Source organism: Gobio gobio (assembly GCF_949357685.1).
Source record: "Gobio gobio genome assembly, chromosome: 7".
NCBI lineage: Eukaryota > Metazoa > Chordata > Actinopteri > Cypriniformes > Gobionidae > Gobio > Gobio gobio.
The window spans coordinates 30419748-30438233 of NC_137103.1; the positions used below are offsets into that span (position 1 = coordinate 30419748).

At 40.9% G+C, this 18486-nt stretch overlaps 1 protein-coding gene across 1 annotated transcript in view; it reads right to left on the reverse strand.

The window, feature by feature from the left end:
* acod1 (aconitate decarboxylase 1) overlaps positions 1–18486 on the reverse strand; it is a 56598-nt gene that overhangs the window by 27729 nt on the left and 10383 nt on the right. The window contains exon 2 of the mRNA XM_079821335.1: positions 3193–3246. The gene's annotated coding sequence lies outside the window, so the exon portion shown is untranslated. The remainder of the gene's footprint in view (positions 1–3192; positions 3247–18486) is intronic.

Here is an 18486-nt window from a genome sequence, read left to right on the forward strand (position 1 = left end):
AACGTGACGAATTTCTGGACCTTTATAAGGAAACAGCCAAGCGACCAAAACAACATAAAAGTTAGATAAATGGGACCCACTTTATATTAGGTGGCCTTAACTACTATGTACTAACATTTTAATTAATGATTTGATACAATGCACTTATTGTGTACATACATGTTTTTACATTGTAGGCCTACTTACATTTAAAAAATACCTGCATGTAATTACATCTGTAATTAATTTCTGTAGTTACATTTGTAATTACACAGTTGACACTTCCCTTACACCTAACCCTACCCTTAAACTTACCCAGACCACCACACCTGTCCCTAACTCTACCCTTATCCCACCTCAATATCAGCAAAGGTGTTTTGCAATACAATTTGAACACAGTAAGTACATTGTACTTATTTTTTGATGTAAGTACATAGTAGTTAAGGCCACCTAATATAAAGTGGGGCCGATAAATGAAATATGTGAAATAAGCTGCTCCTGAGCAGGTTTAAATTTACAGACCTGTTGCTATGACAGCAAGTCCAGGATGAGTGTCAAAGAACTGGCTTGACTGGCTGTCATAGCAACAGGCCCGTAAACTTAAACCTGCTCAGGAGCAGCTAATTTCATGTGAACAGGATTAGATTGCATCTTTTTAAGTGGTGTTGATACTTAAAATCTGTCCCAACCACTGCTACTTTATTACAACACTCTCAGAAAAAAAGGTACAGTGCTGTCACTGGGCTAATTTAAATTGCTAATTTAAACATTGAAATAAAAATGTAACGGCTGTACAAATACTAGAAATCGCGAATATAAATAATTGGGAATTGAGAATCCTTATAAAGGTCCAGAAATTCATCAAGTTTTTCATCAGGTGTCTTTTTTGAATTATATGATGCCACTACGTTGCTGTCTTGAGACTTGATGCCAGCCAATCGCATTGCTGATCATGGTTTCGAGTATCGATGCATCTGCCCTTTTCAAGGAACACAAGAATGCGCAGTAATCTCAGACTATTTAATCCAGATATTTTAATCCAGTTCACAAATTTGTTTGGAGAACCAAACCAAATTAGCCAGTTCAGTTATCACGATTAGAAGATCTGGCATATGTCAAATCATCTGTATTAAGCAAGGTACGAAAAACGGACCCCTGATTAGACATGTTCTCAATAAACACAAAACAAGTTTATTAAATTTACATTTAAATCGAGCCCAACTTTTATTTTATTTACACTGAGGGTGTTTTCACACTTGGATCCTCTTTAAAAGAACCAAACTCAGTCTCCTTTAAGTGGACAGGTGAACTCTTTCACCTACATTGTTTGTGCCTCAGTAACCAAGATATTTATTTGTAAAGATTTTAAATGGCATTGCTACAAATGCTGTTGAATTAAGTTGTTTATCTTTTTACACAAAAATATATATATTTTTTCTTGCACTAGCTATATCCACCTTTGTAAATAACATTTAATTTGAATTGTTTATTTTAGTGCAGAAGGCATCAGCATACAAAAAATAAACAATACAATAAAATAATAAAAGAAAGATGCAAATTAAATAAACTGCTCTACATTTTCCAGGTAAAGTATAGGTATGCCTAAAAGCAGCATTCAAGTAAGAAATGGAATAATTATATGAAAAAATAAAACTGCATATTCTTCACTGTATGTTACGACTTCAAACCACGACTCATGACTTTGTAGCGTTCCAGGCAAAGATACACCAAACTGCCTGAGTGCAAGGAATTGTGGTAGCTAGATGTAAACAAAGCATGGTGGACCATACTGGGCTTATGCTCATTTACAATAATTTCTATCGCCAAAGGTGCTTATTCCTTGCTTATTTGAGGGAAATGGAGGAGAAAAAAAATGGCAGATAAGGCAAGAGAAGCTGTTATACCTTTTATTTTACGTTATTTGTATATTTGGAAATGTAACTCCGCATCTGTAGGGGCTGCCATAGTTGTTTCGCGGGCTATGTGCTGTCAGAGCTCGTAACGGGGAGTACATTGATCTAGTATGAGTTCAAGGGTGGGAAGTCATGGGTTTGACTGCCGTTCCGGTGTTGTGCCAAATTTCGACCCTCTGCCAAATTATTACCCCCCTCGTTGAAGTCACTACCTGATTGCCTAATCCTAACCCAACCCCTTACCCTAACCCCTCCCCCAATACTAGGGGGGTAATCATTTGGCGGGGGTCGGAATTCGGCACAACACCGGTGCACTTTCACGGGTAGAAGTTTGGAAAAACACGGGTTACGGGTTGCCTGGAACACGGTATTATATTAGGCTAGTAATGCAGATGTTTACATTCATTTACAATGACAAAACCACCTGTTTATGTGAAACTTGTGTTTTTTTGACACTTGAAAATAAATGCAATAAGATGCTAAAGATTCGGTTTAGCCTACACGCGCTGTGACAGCTGGCTTCTGTACATGCGCTTTAGGTGTGTGTGCTCGTAAAACCATTTTAAACTGGCAAGGCGCGCAGCCGCGTTCGGAAGCGGGTGAAATTGCAATAAATAAGTGTAAGTTGTGAACAAATAATTTGTAGAGATTTGCCAGAAGAAGCAGCCATGATGAACAGCCGATTTGTACGGAGGCATCTGATGACCAAACAAACTACATTGGAATTCACATACAGAAAAATCAAGTAAGCCCAGAGAGGTTTTTTGTTCAGATTGCGTGTTTTTAGCGAACCGTACCATAAGATGAGATCGAACCGTACCCAGACCACCTCCTGAGATGGTCTTGGCTCGGTTCGCTTTAAAGGGGTCTGAGATCGTTTGGAGTGTTGTTCACATCTGGACCAAAAATCACACAAACCACACTCAGACCCTTGAAAAGGACCAAGTGTGAAAACACCCTGAATTTTGATGCTTTTTGATGATGTGTAGATTGTATTTAATAGATCACACTTTCAAGAAAACATTTGCAATTGGTTTGTAAATGGTGTTTTATGCTTGTTTGGGCTGAGTTTTCAATGCATTTACAGCGTTTTACCTGCAGGTGCCATCAGCGTGTGGAGTTGATTTGGAGCTAAAGCTTACTTTCTACAAAAGAGTGGTGTTACTAAATTAATCAGAGTGAACAATTCAACGACTCGCACACCCTTTTTGTTCATGAATGAATCAATGTTTTTGAACAAATCAGTTGAGTAAATAATTCAAAGATTCCCTCATAAAGACAGTCACTTGTTGCCACCTACTTGCAAAACTTGTAGAAAGAGTCAGATTCAGGATTCAGTCAGTCAGGATTCAGTCTGAAACACAAAGCGGAGTGATACAAACAGCACTGTTAGACTGTTATTTAATTTTTTTTTTAATCAGATTAAAGAACCAGGAAATTAGGTAACAGTTTAGTTAACAGTACCAATAATGATTTCTCTAAATATATAGGCTGTATATAATATGCAAATACATTCCATATCATATGTTCTTTATCCATGTCTTGTGATCTTACTCTACCAAATGGAATTAAAAAAAATGGCAAAGATGTGCTCCAGTATCTTTCCACATGAACTTAAAGAGAAGCTCAGTTTAGCATCTTTAACAAGTAAGGAAAGGAATCATTTCTTCTGTTAGTTTCTCAAAAGGAAGTCTGGTTTAATCAGTAAACATGCTCACAAGACACACTTCCACAGGATGGACCTGCTAAGTGCCCCATCATCCTCTATCTCATCAGCTTATCTCGCTTAAGCAGCATGGGTTTCCCCATGCTGGGGTCTGTAAATGGCAGCACGAGTGCAGTGTTCCTGGACCAGCACAGGCAAGTTTATTGATCTGGTTTGGCCACCGGACTTGGTAGGGGGTGGTATTGTCAATAAGGTGCAACCTGTACAGCTGTGGAAGCAGTTGGTAGCCATTTAATTGAGGATTGCATGCTGATTACCTATCCTCCTCATTGGAAATGCATCATGAGAGATTTATATTGATAACAGACAGTAACATCTGTCACTAACACCAGTGATCTCGAAGGAGGTCTATAATTCTAAAGCTATACTCCCATTCATCCCAATGGCAGTTGCTCAACTGGTGATGGACCCCTCAGAAGTGTGCTATTTTAAATCTGCCACCCAAAATTGAGAACAGCAAATACAACAAAACATAATACAAATCAATTAGGCTTTCACAACTGTGGATTTTAATTATGGGCTTATTTTTATGTCTTTCCTTTGGGGGGAAAAAAATAAAACCCAGCTAGTTTTATATTTTATTACAGGTACTCCTCAGATGTAATTTTGATGGATCTTATACAGCAATACTAGTTACAAAAAAGTAATTAACAGCATCTGCAGTGGTGTAATTGGAGCAAATGCTTCATATAACAGTATGAAACAGAGTAAAGCAAATGCAAGTTGATTTTATGAGAACAAACAATAACCATGAAATTCATCAAGCACTGTGAAATCAAAAGACTCTTCCACTGCAGCTGTCTGATTCATCCCTTAAACGTCTACCTCTAGCTTTCATCATCAGAAAAGGATGCAACGTAATAAATGCCATTATTGGTGTGGGCCTTTCAGTAACTAAGAGACGCTTATACACAAACATACGTACAGAAACCTCTAAAGATGAATGGGTCACTGTAGATTCCCTTCTAAGGAAAATTAAGTCTTTTAATGTTTATTAGTGTAATCCATTGATTTTATTAAAGAGCAATGGTAGGGTTTCAGGGAGCCTGAACAGCAACCAGCCTTAATTGCTATTTGACTTAAGTTTAAATGAAACAGAATTATACAGTATGGATTATGCATTTATATTACACACTACTGTTGAAAAGTTTGAGGTTAGTAAGATGTATTTGGTTAAAAATACAGTAATAACTGGAATTTTGTTTAATCCTACTTTAATTTAAAATACATTTTCTAATTTAATACATTTCAAATGTAATTCCTGTGAAGGCAAAGCTGTATTTTCAGCATCATTACGCCTGTCTTCAGTATCACATGATCCTTCAGAAATCATTCTAATATGCTGATTTGCTGCTCAAGATTTTTTATTATTATTATCAAGATTATTATTTATGTTGAAAACAGTTGTGCTGCTTAATATTTTTCTGTGATCGTGATACTTTTTTTGATGAATATAAAGTTAAAAAGAATACTGTTTATTTGAAATAGAAATCATTCATAACAATGTAAAAGTCAGATCAATTTAATGCATCCTTGCTGAATAAAAGTATTAATGTCTTTAAAAAAAGAAAACAGCAGCAATAAACTAATTATTCACAAGATTTAAGTAATCCTTCAACTTCATTTGTACCTCCAGGCAGTCTAAACAGTGTATATCACATTATCAGCACAATGCAATATCACTTAAAAACAAAAGAAAAGGTTAATACCTATTTGACAGCCTTTTGAAGATAATGAGAATTTTTCCAAAATAAACAAGCTAAGCTGTGCAAGGAGTTGGTGTCATTCCTTCTCTGGGGTCTTTCTCTGGTGCAGATACTGCTCGATTTCCTCAAGCTCATCAGTCAAGGAGGCAAGAGGAAGATAACAGCTTATCCTGAGGACCAACAAGCTACTCTTGTTTTCAGTAAATCTCCAACTATTAAAATAAAATTAAAGCATTCTCATTGTATCCAAAGATTGTACATTTCATTACTGTAACTAGTATTTAAATATTATTTTAAACAGTTTATGTATTTCTGTTTACTTTGTCTTGAAGACAGCACTGTATTATACATGTCTATTCATGAAAACTTTGTATAAAACTTTTACAAAAATCAGTCACCTTCATGGATCTGTACATTGTGAATAAACTTTTAGATTACAGGGTTAATTGTCATAATTACTCAAATGCTACATAAAGGGATATGACATAGGATAGATAGGCTTCACACAAAGAGTGTCTACAGATTTGAATAGAAGCTCTGCAAAGGGAAAATGGCACATTCATTCTTACAATGACTAGATAATAACGTTTTTAAAAAGCAAAACCATTACAAGTACATTTTCTGTGTGGGATGAGTCACATGAATGAGGAAGAAGGTTATGAAAATGTTGATGAAAAGTTGATACTGCATACTGCTTGACTGGAAAGAGATCAGAGAGGAATCAGTGTACTGCTGTGAGGAGAAATCAGACCAATCAATGAGAAACAAATAGAGTGAATGGACACAGAAGAGGCGCATGGATGTCATTAAAGGGTTAGTTCACCCAAAAATGAAAATTCTGTCATTAATTACTCACCCTCATGTCGTTCCAAACCCGTAAGACATTTGTTCATCTTCAGAATACAAATCAAGTAGCCTGACAAGCCAGACCCAAATCAAGATGTTGGGTCTGGAAACTCACCATTGACAGGACTCAATCCGAGGGGCGGGATAACGGTTGTCTTTCAAATTCCCTCAGCATGCAATTGGATAGCGCCATGAGCGCCACAACCAACCAGAGCAAAGAAGAAGGTGAAGCCGAGCTAACGTTAGTTGATAGACTTTCGCCGTATCCGGTAGGCAAAACATCGAACATATCTTCTTTTCTTAAGAATGACTTCAGTGCCGTTCTTTGTTCTTTTCTCAAAGGAAAGCTTAACTCCAAGTCTTCCAGAGTCGTGGCCAAAGCCATAGGCAGCAACGTCATTGCAACTTTCAAGGTACAGAAAGGTAGTAAAGACATTGCTAAAATAGTCCATGTGACTCCAGTGGTTCAACCTTAATGTTATGAAGCGACGAGAATATTTTTTGTGCGCAAAAAACAAAACAACTTTATTCAACAATCTCTTCTCTTCCACGTCATTCTCCTATGCTGTTCACGTAGTAAACACAGTGCAGTGATTCCAGGTTCTAAGTCAGAACGCCGCCTCATTATTGGCCAGCTTTATTGGTGCTCACGTGAACAGCATTGGCCAATGGTGGGCTGGCGTTCAGATGTAGAACCTGGAAGTGCTGCACTGTGTTTACTACGTGAACAGCATAGGAGAATGACGTGGAAGAGAAGAGATTGTTGAATAAAGTTGTTTTGTTTAGTTTTTTTGCGCACAAAAAGTATTTTTGTCGCTTTATAACATTAAGGTTGAACCACTGTAGTCACATGGAATATTTTAAGTCTTTACTACCTTGCTGGACCTAGAAACTTGCAATGACATTGCTGCCTGGTTCAGAAACCTCTCGGATTTCATCAAAAATACATTAATTTGTGTTCCAAAGATGAACGAAGGTCTTGCGGGTATGGAACAAAATGAGGGTGAGTAATTAATGACACAATTTTCATTTTTGGGTGAACTGACCCTTTAACCCCTAACATCCTGTTGAGTTTGTTGTGAACTTTTCTCTTCTAAAGTGTAGGAAACTGAAGATGAAGACCAGGAGACTTCGGGATAGAACAGAAGTTATTCTTTTAATGAGAACTCTCTGTGCTGCAGGTCGTCCGAAAACAGTCTGACTCAAACAGCATACCTGATACCAGGCCCAGCAGGAAATATCCTGCTGGAAAAACCCCAGAATTATTATCTATACCTTAAATGCTAAATACAATGCACTTTCTTAAATTTGTAATCTTACATTCCCCCCTTTGGGAGTTCTAATAACTCTCACATAATACAAATTTAAACCTTCATCAGTCCATTCTGTAGCTTATGTTTGTTAACATAAGCCCCATATTCTAGTCATGTAACTTGGAAAAAGTTACAGGCACATATCACTTTCTCTGTGTTGATTGTCTGTAGTGACGAATGACATGCTGCCACAGAAACAAACATGCCACTAGGGTCCGTGAAGTTCTTACGGGTAATATTCTTTTATGGTTGGACCAGTCATGTTCTCGTGCGAGGCGTGAGTCATTTGTTGAATGAAACACTTGATACTGTGGACGCATACGTAGAATGCCAGTAGGAGAAACAACAGCAGAATTGCTATCTCTTTAATCCACAGCCAGGGTTTACCAATCAAGTTTCCGAACGATGAAGAATTGTCTTCAGTCATCTGATGTAATTTTGCTGAAAGATCAAGAATGTCTTGTTGGATTTTGTTCAAGAGTCCTTGACCACCATGTTTGTGCATAAGTGAGTCCTTGAATGCAGCCATCTTCTTTGTTGGTGGTAGGAGAGCAACCAGGGTGCACCTGCCATTGAATTGGCTGAGCAGGATGTTATATACAGACGATCCTCCCATCATGTGCCACCCATGGGATTCCTGCTCCTACTGAAGGCAGGTGTGGCATGCAAACGTTCTTTCCAGCAAACAAGGTGTTTCTTGACATATTCATCAGCTCTAAGAATATGTTGTTTCTCGGGTCTACACTTTGTGCGATGTCCATGATGAGTAGTAGCAAGGCAATCTTGATCATGTTGATGGAAGACTGAAGTTCCCGTAGGTTATTCTCTACGTTGTGTTTTTTTTTCTTCTTCTTTTTCTTTTTCTTGACAGTTGACTCAGTAGTGGGTCTAGTTGTCCTTCAGAGGTTGTGGCTTCATACACAGGTGAGAAGGTCTGTGTATATGGTCTAGGGACAGCCATCAAGTGGTATCTGCACAAAGAAAACAAAAGACAACAGAGCAGTACTTGTTCTAAAAGACAGCAAATGTTAGGGTTGTCTCGGTTTAATCTGAGTCCTCTATTGTTGTTCCTTCTTTCCCTATTTCTCAATTTCTGCGACACCTAAAGAACAGTGAGGTAAGGATGGACTAGTGTGGGAATGCCTACAAGGGAATCTTCGTCGCAGGTTTGGACCCGAATGCTTATTGCATTCAGTTCTTTCCTGGGCTCCTCACTGGTCCATGTGTCCGCCCTATCCTGTCCCTGTTGGTGGAGGAACACTCTGCAGTGTGACACATGAGTAAGCAGGCTGAGAAATATTTTCAATTTCCTCAAATCTCTGAAATGTTCTCTTGGCGCCACATACCTTCACTGAATCAACAGGCACATCAGAAACTGATTGAATGGCTACATCTGTTTCAAAGAAAGCTTGCAAGTCAGGATAAAAGTTATCAGTCTGACTAACTTCATTCACATCAGTTTTCTCTACAGCTTTGTTGAGGTTCAATTTCTTAGTCAAAGAAGCTACTTTAGCAGAGTGCTCTTTGTTCTGTTTCTCTAGCTCTGAGATAAGCTGAGACTGTTGTCTAGCTATTGCTAAAACAAATTCTCTGTGACAACAAATAATGCCTTTCACATTGTACTTGCGAATACACACTCCAAGCACTTTTTTTACATTCATTAACTGACAAAGTCTTGTCTGGATGGATCTCATATTTCTGAGTTAGTTTTTGTCTAACTTTCTCTGTGACAATTAAATACATTTGTCTAAACATTTTATGAATTTCTTTGTTCCCACACACTCATAAACACTGACTTCTCTGATCAACAGCCTTGTTAACACAGCTCAAATATTGTTAACTTTCTTTGGCAAAAACAGAGGACAACACAAATATTAACTAAATGTTAATATTCCCTGCCTAAATGTTCACCCAAGATGGCGGCGCGAGTAGTTCGCGAGGCTCTGGGTCTCTCCAGATTCTGCAATTTTGCGGTATTTTTCCTGCTCATCTCGGGTCTGTTCGTTCAGAATAGTTGTGCCTTAACATCGTACACCCGTGGTGAGATTTTGGATATTGGTTTGCGAATTTCCAACAGTTTTATGGACAATCTTCGACTCCTTCCTGAGATCGCTAGAACACCCGAGGCTATGCACTCTGCCCGGCCGGGCGGAAGTGCTCGCAGGCGGCGCCGAGATCGTAAACAAAGGCGGGGAATACGCGGTGGTCTGAGAGCTAAGCTAAGGCTAAAGCTAAGGCTTACCCCACATCGGCTCTCTTTACCCAGTATTTTCCTTGCCAATGTACGGTCGCTAGTGAACAAAATGGAGGAGATTCGACTCAGCATCACACACAGCAAGAAACTTTTGAACTGTAACGTCCTAATCTTCACGGAAACCTGGCTAAACGGCGGAATACCGGACACCGCTATTGAGCTAGCGGGATGCCACACGCTCCGGGCGGATAGAACATTAGATGGCTCCGGTAAGACCAGAGGTGGTGGATTGTGCATTTACATTAACAAAGCCTGGTGCACAAACTCTGTTATTGTTGGGAGTCATTGTTCAGCTAACCTGGAGTTTCTCATGGTTAAATGTAGACCGTTTTATCTGCCGCGAGAGTTCACTTCCACCATTATAACTGCAGCCTATATTCCCCCGGATGCTGATGCCAAGCTTGCTATGAAAGAACTTCATGCAGCCATCAGTAAACAACAGACTGATCACCCGGAAGCTGCTTTTATTGTTGCAGGTGACTTTAATCATTCAAACTTAAAGTCAGTGCTACCCAAGTTTCACCAGCATGTTTCCTGCCACACCAGAGGAAACAAAACCTTAGACCACGTGTACACAAACATGGCGGGAGCTTACGTTGCGACACCCCTCCCCCACCTGGGACAGTCAGACCACATCTCTTTGTTCCTCATCCCCAAATATTCACCCCTCATCAACAGTGTGAAGCCATCAGTGAAGACCATCAAGGTGTGGCCTGCGGGGGTTGATTCCACACTCCAGGAAAGGTTTCTACACACAGACTGGAGTGTGTTTGCTTCTCAAGCCACCAGTGGCGCTCACACGGACATTGACTCCTACACCTCCTCTGTATTGGATCATATCAATACCACCATTGACAGTGTTACAACCCAGAAACAGATCACCACATACCCAAATCAGAAGCCATGGATGAACAGGGAAGTGCGACTCCTGCTGAAGTCACGCAATACTGCCTTCAGATCAGGAGATGCACAAGCCTACAGCACATCCAGAGCAAACCTGAAGAGGGGCATCAAAAAGGCCAAGCACTGCTACAAGCTAAAGATAGAGGGTCACTTTTCCAACTCTGACCCTCGACGCATGTGGCAGGGCATCCAGGCCATCAGTGACTACAAACCCACCCACTCCACCCCCGCAGCCACTGATGTCAACTTCCTGAACGAGCTAAATCACTTTTACGCTCGTTTTGAAAGAGACAACAGAGAAACTGCCACCAAGCTCAAACCCTCAGCTGACCCACCAATCACACTCTCCTCCACAGATGTCTGCAAGTCACTGAGCCGGATCAGCGCGCACAAGGCTGCTGGACCAGACAACATCCCTGGTCGTGTTCTCAGGGCATGTGCGGAGCAGCTCGCTGAGGTTTTTACAGACATTTTCAACCTGTCTCTTGCCCAAGCAGCTGTACCTTCATGCTTTAAACGCACGTCCATTGTGCCAGTGCCAAAACACTCTAACCCGAGGTGCCCTAATGACTACCGCCCTGTAGCACTCACACCCATCGTCATGAAGTGCTTTGAGCGGCTGGTCCTGGAACACCTAAAAGACTCTCTACCATCCACATTGGACTCACACCAGTTTGCCTCCCGCAGCAATAGGAGCACAGAGGATGCCGTTTCCATGGCACTGCACTCTGTGCTCACTCACCTGGACAATAAGAACACTTACGCACGCATGCTGTTTGTTGACTTCAGCTCAGCATTCAACACTGTCATCCCAACCAAGTTAATAGCCAAACTTGGAGACCTGGGCATCAATACCTCAATGTGCAACTGGATTTTGGACTTCCTAACTGACAGACCCCAGAATGTTCGTTCAGGATCCACCTGCTCCACATCCATCACACTCAACACTGGTGTACCACAGGGCTGTGTGCTAAGTCCGTTTCTCTACTCCCTCTTCACCGCCGACTGCAAGCCTGTGTATGGATCTAATTCTATCGTCAAGTTTGCGGACGACACAACGGTGATTGGTCTCATCAGCAACAACGATGAGACTGCCTATAGGGAGGAGATCCAGCACCTGGCCACATGGTGCGCTGATAATAACCTGCTCCTCAACACCACCAAAACGAAGGAGCTCATCGTGGACTTCAGGAAGGAGTCAAGAGGCACACACGACACCATCCACATCAATGGAATGGCTGTTGAACGTGTCTCCAGTTTCAAGTTCCTGGGGATCCACATCTCGGCGGACATGTCGTGGACGACCAACACCTCCAGCCTGGTCAAGAAGGCTCACCAGCGCCTCTTCTTCCTGAGGACACTGAGGAAGAATCAGCTCTCCTCGGCTATCCTGGTGAACTTCTATCGCTGCGCAATAGAAAGCATCCTGACCAACTGTGTGGCAGCGTGGTATGGGAGCTGCTCTGTTGCGGAGCGCAAGGCACTGCAGCGGGTGGTGAAAACTGCCCAGCGCATCACAGGGACTCCACTGCCTGCCATCGAACACATCCAGAGGAAACGCTGTCTGCATCGAGCTCGCAGCATCCTCAAGGACTCCTCTCACCCAGCCCACAGACTGTTTTCTCTCCTGCCCTCCGGCAGGCGTTTCAGGATCCACCGGACCAGGACCAGCAGACTTAAGAACAGTTTTTTCCCCAGAGCTGTCTCCTTACTGAACTCAAACCCCCGCTGATCCACTCCCCTCATATACTGATAACTCTCCTACCTCACATCCACCTTCACTTTGTTACTTGCACTACCGACTCTTTATTACAGTAACAACTGTTTACTTATTCATTTTGCACTGCCATACCGTAACTGGATTATGCTCATTTGCACTGCCGACTGTTATTTACAGTACCTACTGTTTACATTTGTATTTTGCACCGTACTTCTAACTGTAATATGCAATCACTTCCACTGCACTTTTACACTTTTTTTCGGATAGCTTCTGTCCATAATTTATTGCACTACCTTAATCCACTGCCATATTCCTCATTTTAGCCTAACATATCATTGTCAGTGTTGGGAATAACGGCGTTACAGATAAACGGCGTTACTAACGGAATTATTTTTTTCAGTAACGAGTAATCAAACGAATTACTGTTTCTCTCGTTACAACGCCGTTAGCGTTACTGAGGGAAAAAAATGCGGCGTTAGTCGCGTTACTATAATTGAGCTCACTGAAGCGCTTTTCATCCGAACAGGCTCTCTGTCAGTCGGACCTGCAATGTGTGTGTGTGTGTGTGTGCGTGTGCGCGCGCACCAGCCATGCGTGTTGGGGGTGGGTGCGGTGGTACACATAACTGATGATGATTGGTGGGTGGGAGACAAGGTTGAAGTTGATAGGTTGAGTTCACACCTATTTTTTTTCACGGTCTATGGTTCACACACACACACACACACACACACACACACACACACACACACACACACACACACACACACACACACACACACACACACACACACACACACACACACACACACACACACACACACACCTATGACGCACACGCATATGCACATTCAGCGATAGTCCAACGACTTCAAAGGTAGCTTTCGCAAATTGGAAGTATAAGCGCTACTTTTCCCTCGTTGAGGTGAAAGGTAAGAATATTTAAGTAACGTGCAACTTATGCCCAGGAAGAAAGAGTCTCTCCACGCCGGTGGCAAGTGATTCTGAAGCGCCTCACATCATCATATGCCACAAAATTAGTGGCTAAAAACCCAGGTGATAACGTGAGCTCCACTACCACAGGAAAGTATAGTACTGATAATATTTACACAATATTTACACTATAGTAGGCCTACTGATAATATTTACAATAATGTTGCTGTGGGACAATGTGAGAGACACCTATCAAATTCAATGCATTTGATAGGTGCACATTAATGTTTATGTTTTTGTATTACATGTATTACATGTATTATAATGTATTACAATAGTGCACATTAATGTACAATGTTTTATAATAATAATTTATTCTATTTAGTGTCCAATTCATTCATTTAACATATCTAATATTGGGGGCATCCAAATTATTTGACATATTTGAACATTTGAAAGAAAAAAAAAGTAACGCAGTAATTACTTTCCCTGGTAATTAGTTACTTTTATAATGATGTAACTCAGTTACTAACTCAGTTACTATTTGTAAGAAGTAACTAGTAACTATAACTAATTACTTTTTTAAAGTAACGTGCCCAACACTGATCATTGTATACCTCTATCTGTAAAATTCTGTTTATAGTAATAGCCATCTGTATATTATATTATATTCATAGTACATATCCACCTGTAAATTCTGTTTATAGTATTAACCATCTGTATATTATTCACTGTACATATTCACCTGTAAATTCTGTTTATAGTAATAACCATCTCTCTATTTATAGACATATTTATATATACTCAGTACATATCCATGTCCTGCACTTATGCAAACGTTGTATATCCTGCACTTGCTGCTATTGCACTTCTGGTTAGACCTAAACTGCATTTCGTTGCCTTGTACTTGTACTTGTGTAATGACAATAAAGTTGAATCTAATCTAATCTAATCTAAAACAGAGGCAAAACAATTATTAGCATGTAATGCTAACCTTCTCTATGATGAGGCAAACGCAAACAATTCTTCCCTGCCAAAACAGAACAATTATTAGCTTGTGAGGCTAATCTCTTCTGCCTGAAACAGAGGCTGAACAATTCTTCCCTGCCGAAAACAGAGGCTAAACAATTATTAGCTTGATGCTAATCTTCCCTGCCTGAAACAGAGGATAACTTTCATCTCTAAACAAACTTTTTAGAGGGTAACTAAGTTAACCAAACCCTACAGCTGTCTGATAACTCTTCTCTGATGGTGCAGAGGATAACACATTTGTACTGGTCTTAAAGGTTCTTTTGGATAGAGTGACTCACCAACCCTTGGTTGTACAGAAAGAATTCAGCCTGGAAATCTTTGTTCGGCTGGAAGTTTCGCTCTGGATTCCAGTCTGGAACGTAGGCAGATCTTTGAGCTTGAAGTTTCAATCTGGATTTCAGGTGAGGAAGCTGGAACTCTATCCGGGTCACAGGGCACCATCTGTTGTGAACTCTATCCGGGTCACAAGGCACCATCTGTTGTGAACTTTTCTCTTCTAAAGTGTAGGAAACTCAGAAGATGAAGACCAGGAGACTTCGGGATCAAACAGAAGTTATTCTTTTAATGAGAACTCTCTGTGCTGCAGGTCGTCCGAAAACAGTCTGACTCAAACAGCATACCTGATAGTTTATATACATTCCAAAGGGGGAGGGATTTACATTGAGGTTGAACAAAGCATGTCAATTAAATATACAGGTTTTGGGAAAAACCGCCCAGACAGAGTATCAACAATTCTACTCCTAATCAGCATAACTATTCAAACACATAGAGGCAACGACGGTGAGAGTCTGAAAACAGGTTTTCAGAAATCTCCTGCTGGAAACTCAACAATCTTCCTTTATACCTCAAATGCTCACTGTAAAACAGGCCCAGCAGGAAATCTCCTGCTGGAAAAAACCCAGAATTATTATCTATACCTTAAATGCTAAATACAATGTACTTTCTTAAATTTTTAATCTTACAAGTTTGACTGGTCTGGATTATTGGTCTGGAGTGTAATAAGTAAGTAACAGTGAAATTTGTTATTCAAATTAAAGGGATAGTTCACCCAAAAATGAAAATTCTGTAATTATTTACTCACCCTCAAGTAATTCCAAACAGTTGTGGGGCACCGTTGACTTCCATTTTATATTTTATTTTCCATACTATAAATTGTATAAATTGTGACTGGAAAAACGACCCAATGCAATGACCAGAGGTGTAATTTTCTCGTCAAAAAGAACAGGAAGTAGAGGCACGATTATCAAAAGCCCGCCCACACTCTCGCAGATGCAGAATAATTCATTGTGTTGGTGTGAAATAAACAGTTATGGAAAAGTAGAAATTAAAGCTAAAGCTCCAATCTCCTCCCAAAAAAAGTCTGTTAGTGCCTCAGTGACAACTTCACTCAGAGAAGCCGTCAATCTCAGCTGTCAATCATGACGTCACACCCCCCATTTTTATAGCATCAAATAACTCACTAAAACTAAACTTATTTAAAAAATTAACACTTGAAATTAAATTATCGTAATAAAAACTGCCTGTGTAATTGAATTGTTTAGTGTGTCTCGCGTCCATTCAAATACGTGGAGGGGTGGGGTTTAGGAGCTATACTGGGACCGGCCACCGGGGGCGATCGAGGCGCAGAAGCTTCAATTTCTGACAGGAGCACTGCAGGCTTGCATATTGCACGTTGCTTCTTCGGCAGTGTTTTGATCAGGAGATTCTGTTCTCGTGCAGGAAATGCGCTACAGCGCCCCCTACCGTATAACAGTGAACACATGGAAAGCCGGAAATATCGTCATTGGCTATATAAATATTGAGATAACAAAAGACAAAAAAATCACTCACTGCTCTTGACTGAATAACTTTTAATTAGATTAGATTAGATTAGATTCAACTTTATTGTCATTACACAAGTACAAGTACAAGGCAACGAAATGCAGTTTAGGTCTAACCAGAAGTGCAATAGCAGCAAGTGCAGGATATACAACGTTTGCATAAGTGCAGGACATGGATATGTACTGAGTATATATAAATATATCTATAAATAGAGAGATGGTTATTACTATAAACAGAATTTACAGGTGAATATGTACAGTGAATAATATACAGATGGTTATTACTATAAACAGAATTTACAGGTGGATATGTAATATAACATACAGATGGCTATTACTATAAACAGAATTTTACAGAGAGAGGTATACAATGATATGTTAGGCTAAAATGAGGAATATGGCAGTGGATTAAGGTTGTGCAATAAATTATGGACAGAAGCTATCCGAAAAAAAGTGTAAAAGTGCAGTGGAAAGTGATTGCATATTACAGTTAGAAGTACGGTGCAAAATGCAAATGTAAACAGTAGGTACTGTAAATAACAGTCGGCAGTGCAAATGAGCATAATACAGTTAAGGTATGGTAGTGCAAAATGAATAAGTAAACAGTTGTGACTGTAATAAACAGTCGGTAGTGCAAATAGCAAAGTGAAGGCGGATGTGAGGTAGGAGAGTTATCAGTATATGAGGGGAAGTGGATCAACGGGGGTTTGAGTTCAGTAAAGAGACAGCTCTGGGGAAAAAACTGTTCTTTAGTCTGCTGGTCCTGGTCCGGTGGATCCTGAAACGCCTGCCGGAGGGCAGGAGAGAAAACAGTCTGTGGGCTGGGTGAGAGGAGTCCTTGAGGATGCTGCGAGTTCAATGCAGGCAGCGTTTCCTCTGGATGTGCTCGATGGCAGGTAGTCCCTGTGATGCGCTGGGCAGTTTTCACCACCCGCTGCAGTGTCTCAAACAGAGCAGCTCCCATACCACACTGCGACACAGTTGGTCAGGATGCTTTCTATTGCGCAGCGATAGAAGTTCACCAGGATAGCCGAGGAGAGCTGATTCTTCCTCAGTGTCCTCAGGAAGAAGAGGCGCTGGTGAGCCTTCTTGACCAGGCTGGAGGTGTTGGTCGTCCACGACATGTCCGCCGAGATGTGGATCCCCAGGAACTTGAAACTGGAGACACGTTCAACAGCCATTCCATTGATGTGGATGGTGTCGTGTGTGCCTCTTGACTCCTTCCTGAAGTCCACGATGAGCTCCAATTCGTTTTGGTGGTGTTGAGGAGCAGGTTATTTTCGGTGCACCATGTGGCCAGGTGCTGGATCTCCTCCCTATAGGCAGTCTCATCGTTGTTGCTGATGAGACCAATCACCACCATAATAAGAGTTAATCTGTATTTATATGCAGTGACATATAATTTTATGCAGACTATGCAGTGATATTTTACATTTGATTACTATTTTTGTACCTGACAATCTAGTTTAGACCTACATGAAAATAACTGTTTATTTCATTTGTATATGTTTGTTCTGATGTATTTATTTGTGCTTTTGCTCATAATTTGATTATGTGTTCTTATTTTATTACTGACGGTCTTTAACAATATAAAAAAAATATATGAGTTAGGATATTAGTTTTTAAAGTCATAACCTTATTTATTAAGCTTATATGGCTCAAAAACAATACTAGGCCTATTTTATTTTATTTGTCCGAGTTAAATTTGGGCTGCGCGCGGACGGGGTGTGCGGCCGGCCGCGAGCCCTCCGAGTGACGAAAATTACGTCATGCGGGCGGTGCACGAACGCGGACGGCCGAAGTATACCCGGGCCTTTACTGGGGTCCTTCTCCAGGCGTTTCTCTGTGCTCCTAAGGTTCGGGAGTACTGCTTCCATGGGAGCTTGAAGAATGGGCATATCTTTCTTCCGCAGGAGTGGGGTGGCATAGCGACTCACACCATCGACCAGTACTTTGACAGTCTGTGACTGGAGCAAGTCAAGGGCTTCTTGGTCCTGCTTGGACTGAGTAACAGATTTCTCTGTTCTGTTAGGAATGGCATCTGCTTGCCAGAGTCTCTCAACATTACGGAACAACTCTGCCATTGAGGGATTAACAGCAATGTGCAAACACTGTTGAGATTTCACTTTATCTCCAAAGACTCTTGCTGGGCCCTGTAAAGACCAAACTAATCTTGTCTTGACAGCTGCCGGACCTCCAGGTGGACCAAGACGGATTGGTTCAATCGGCGTGATAAGGTAAGGATGATCTGCTCCGATCAGTAACAGGAGACAGGCTTTGTCGATAGGCTGTAATGGTAAGCCTCTCAAATGTTGGTAACGCCGCTGAAGGTCTGCAACTGGGT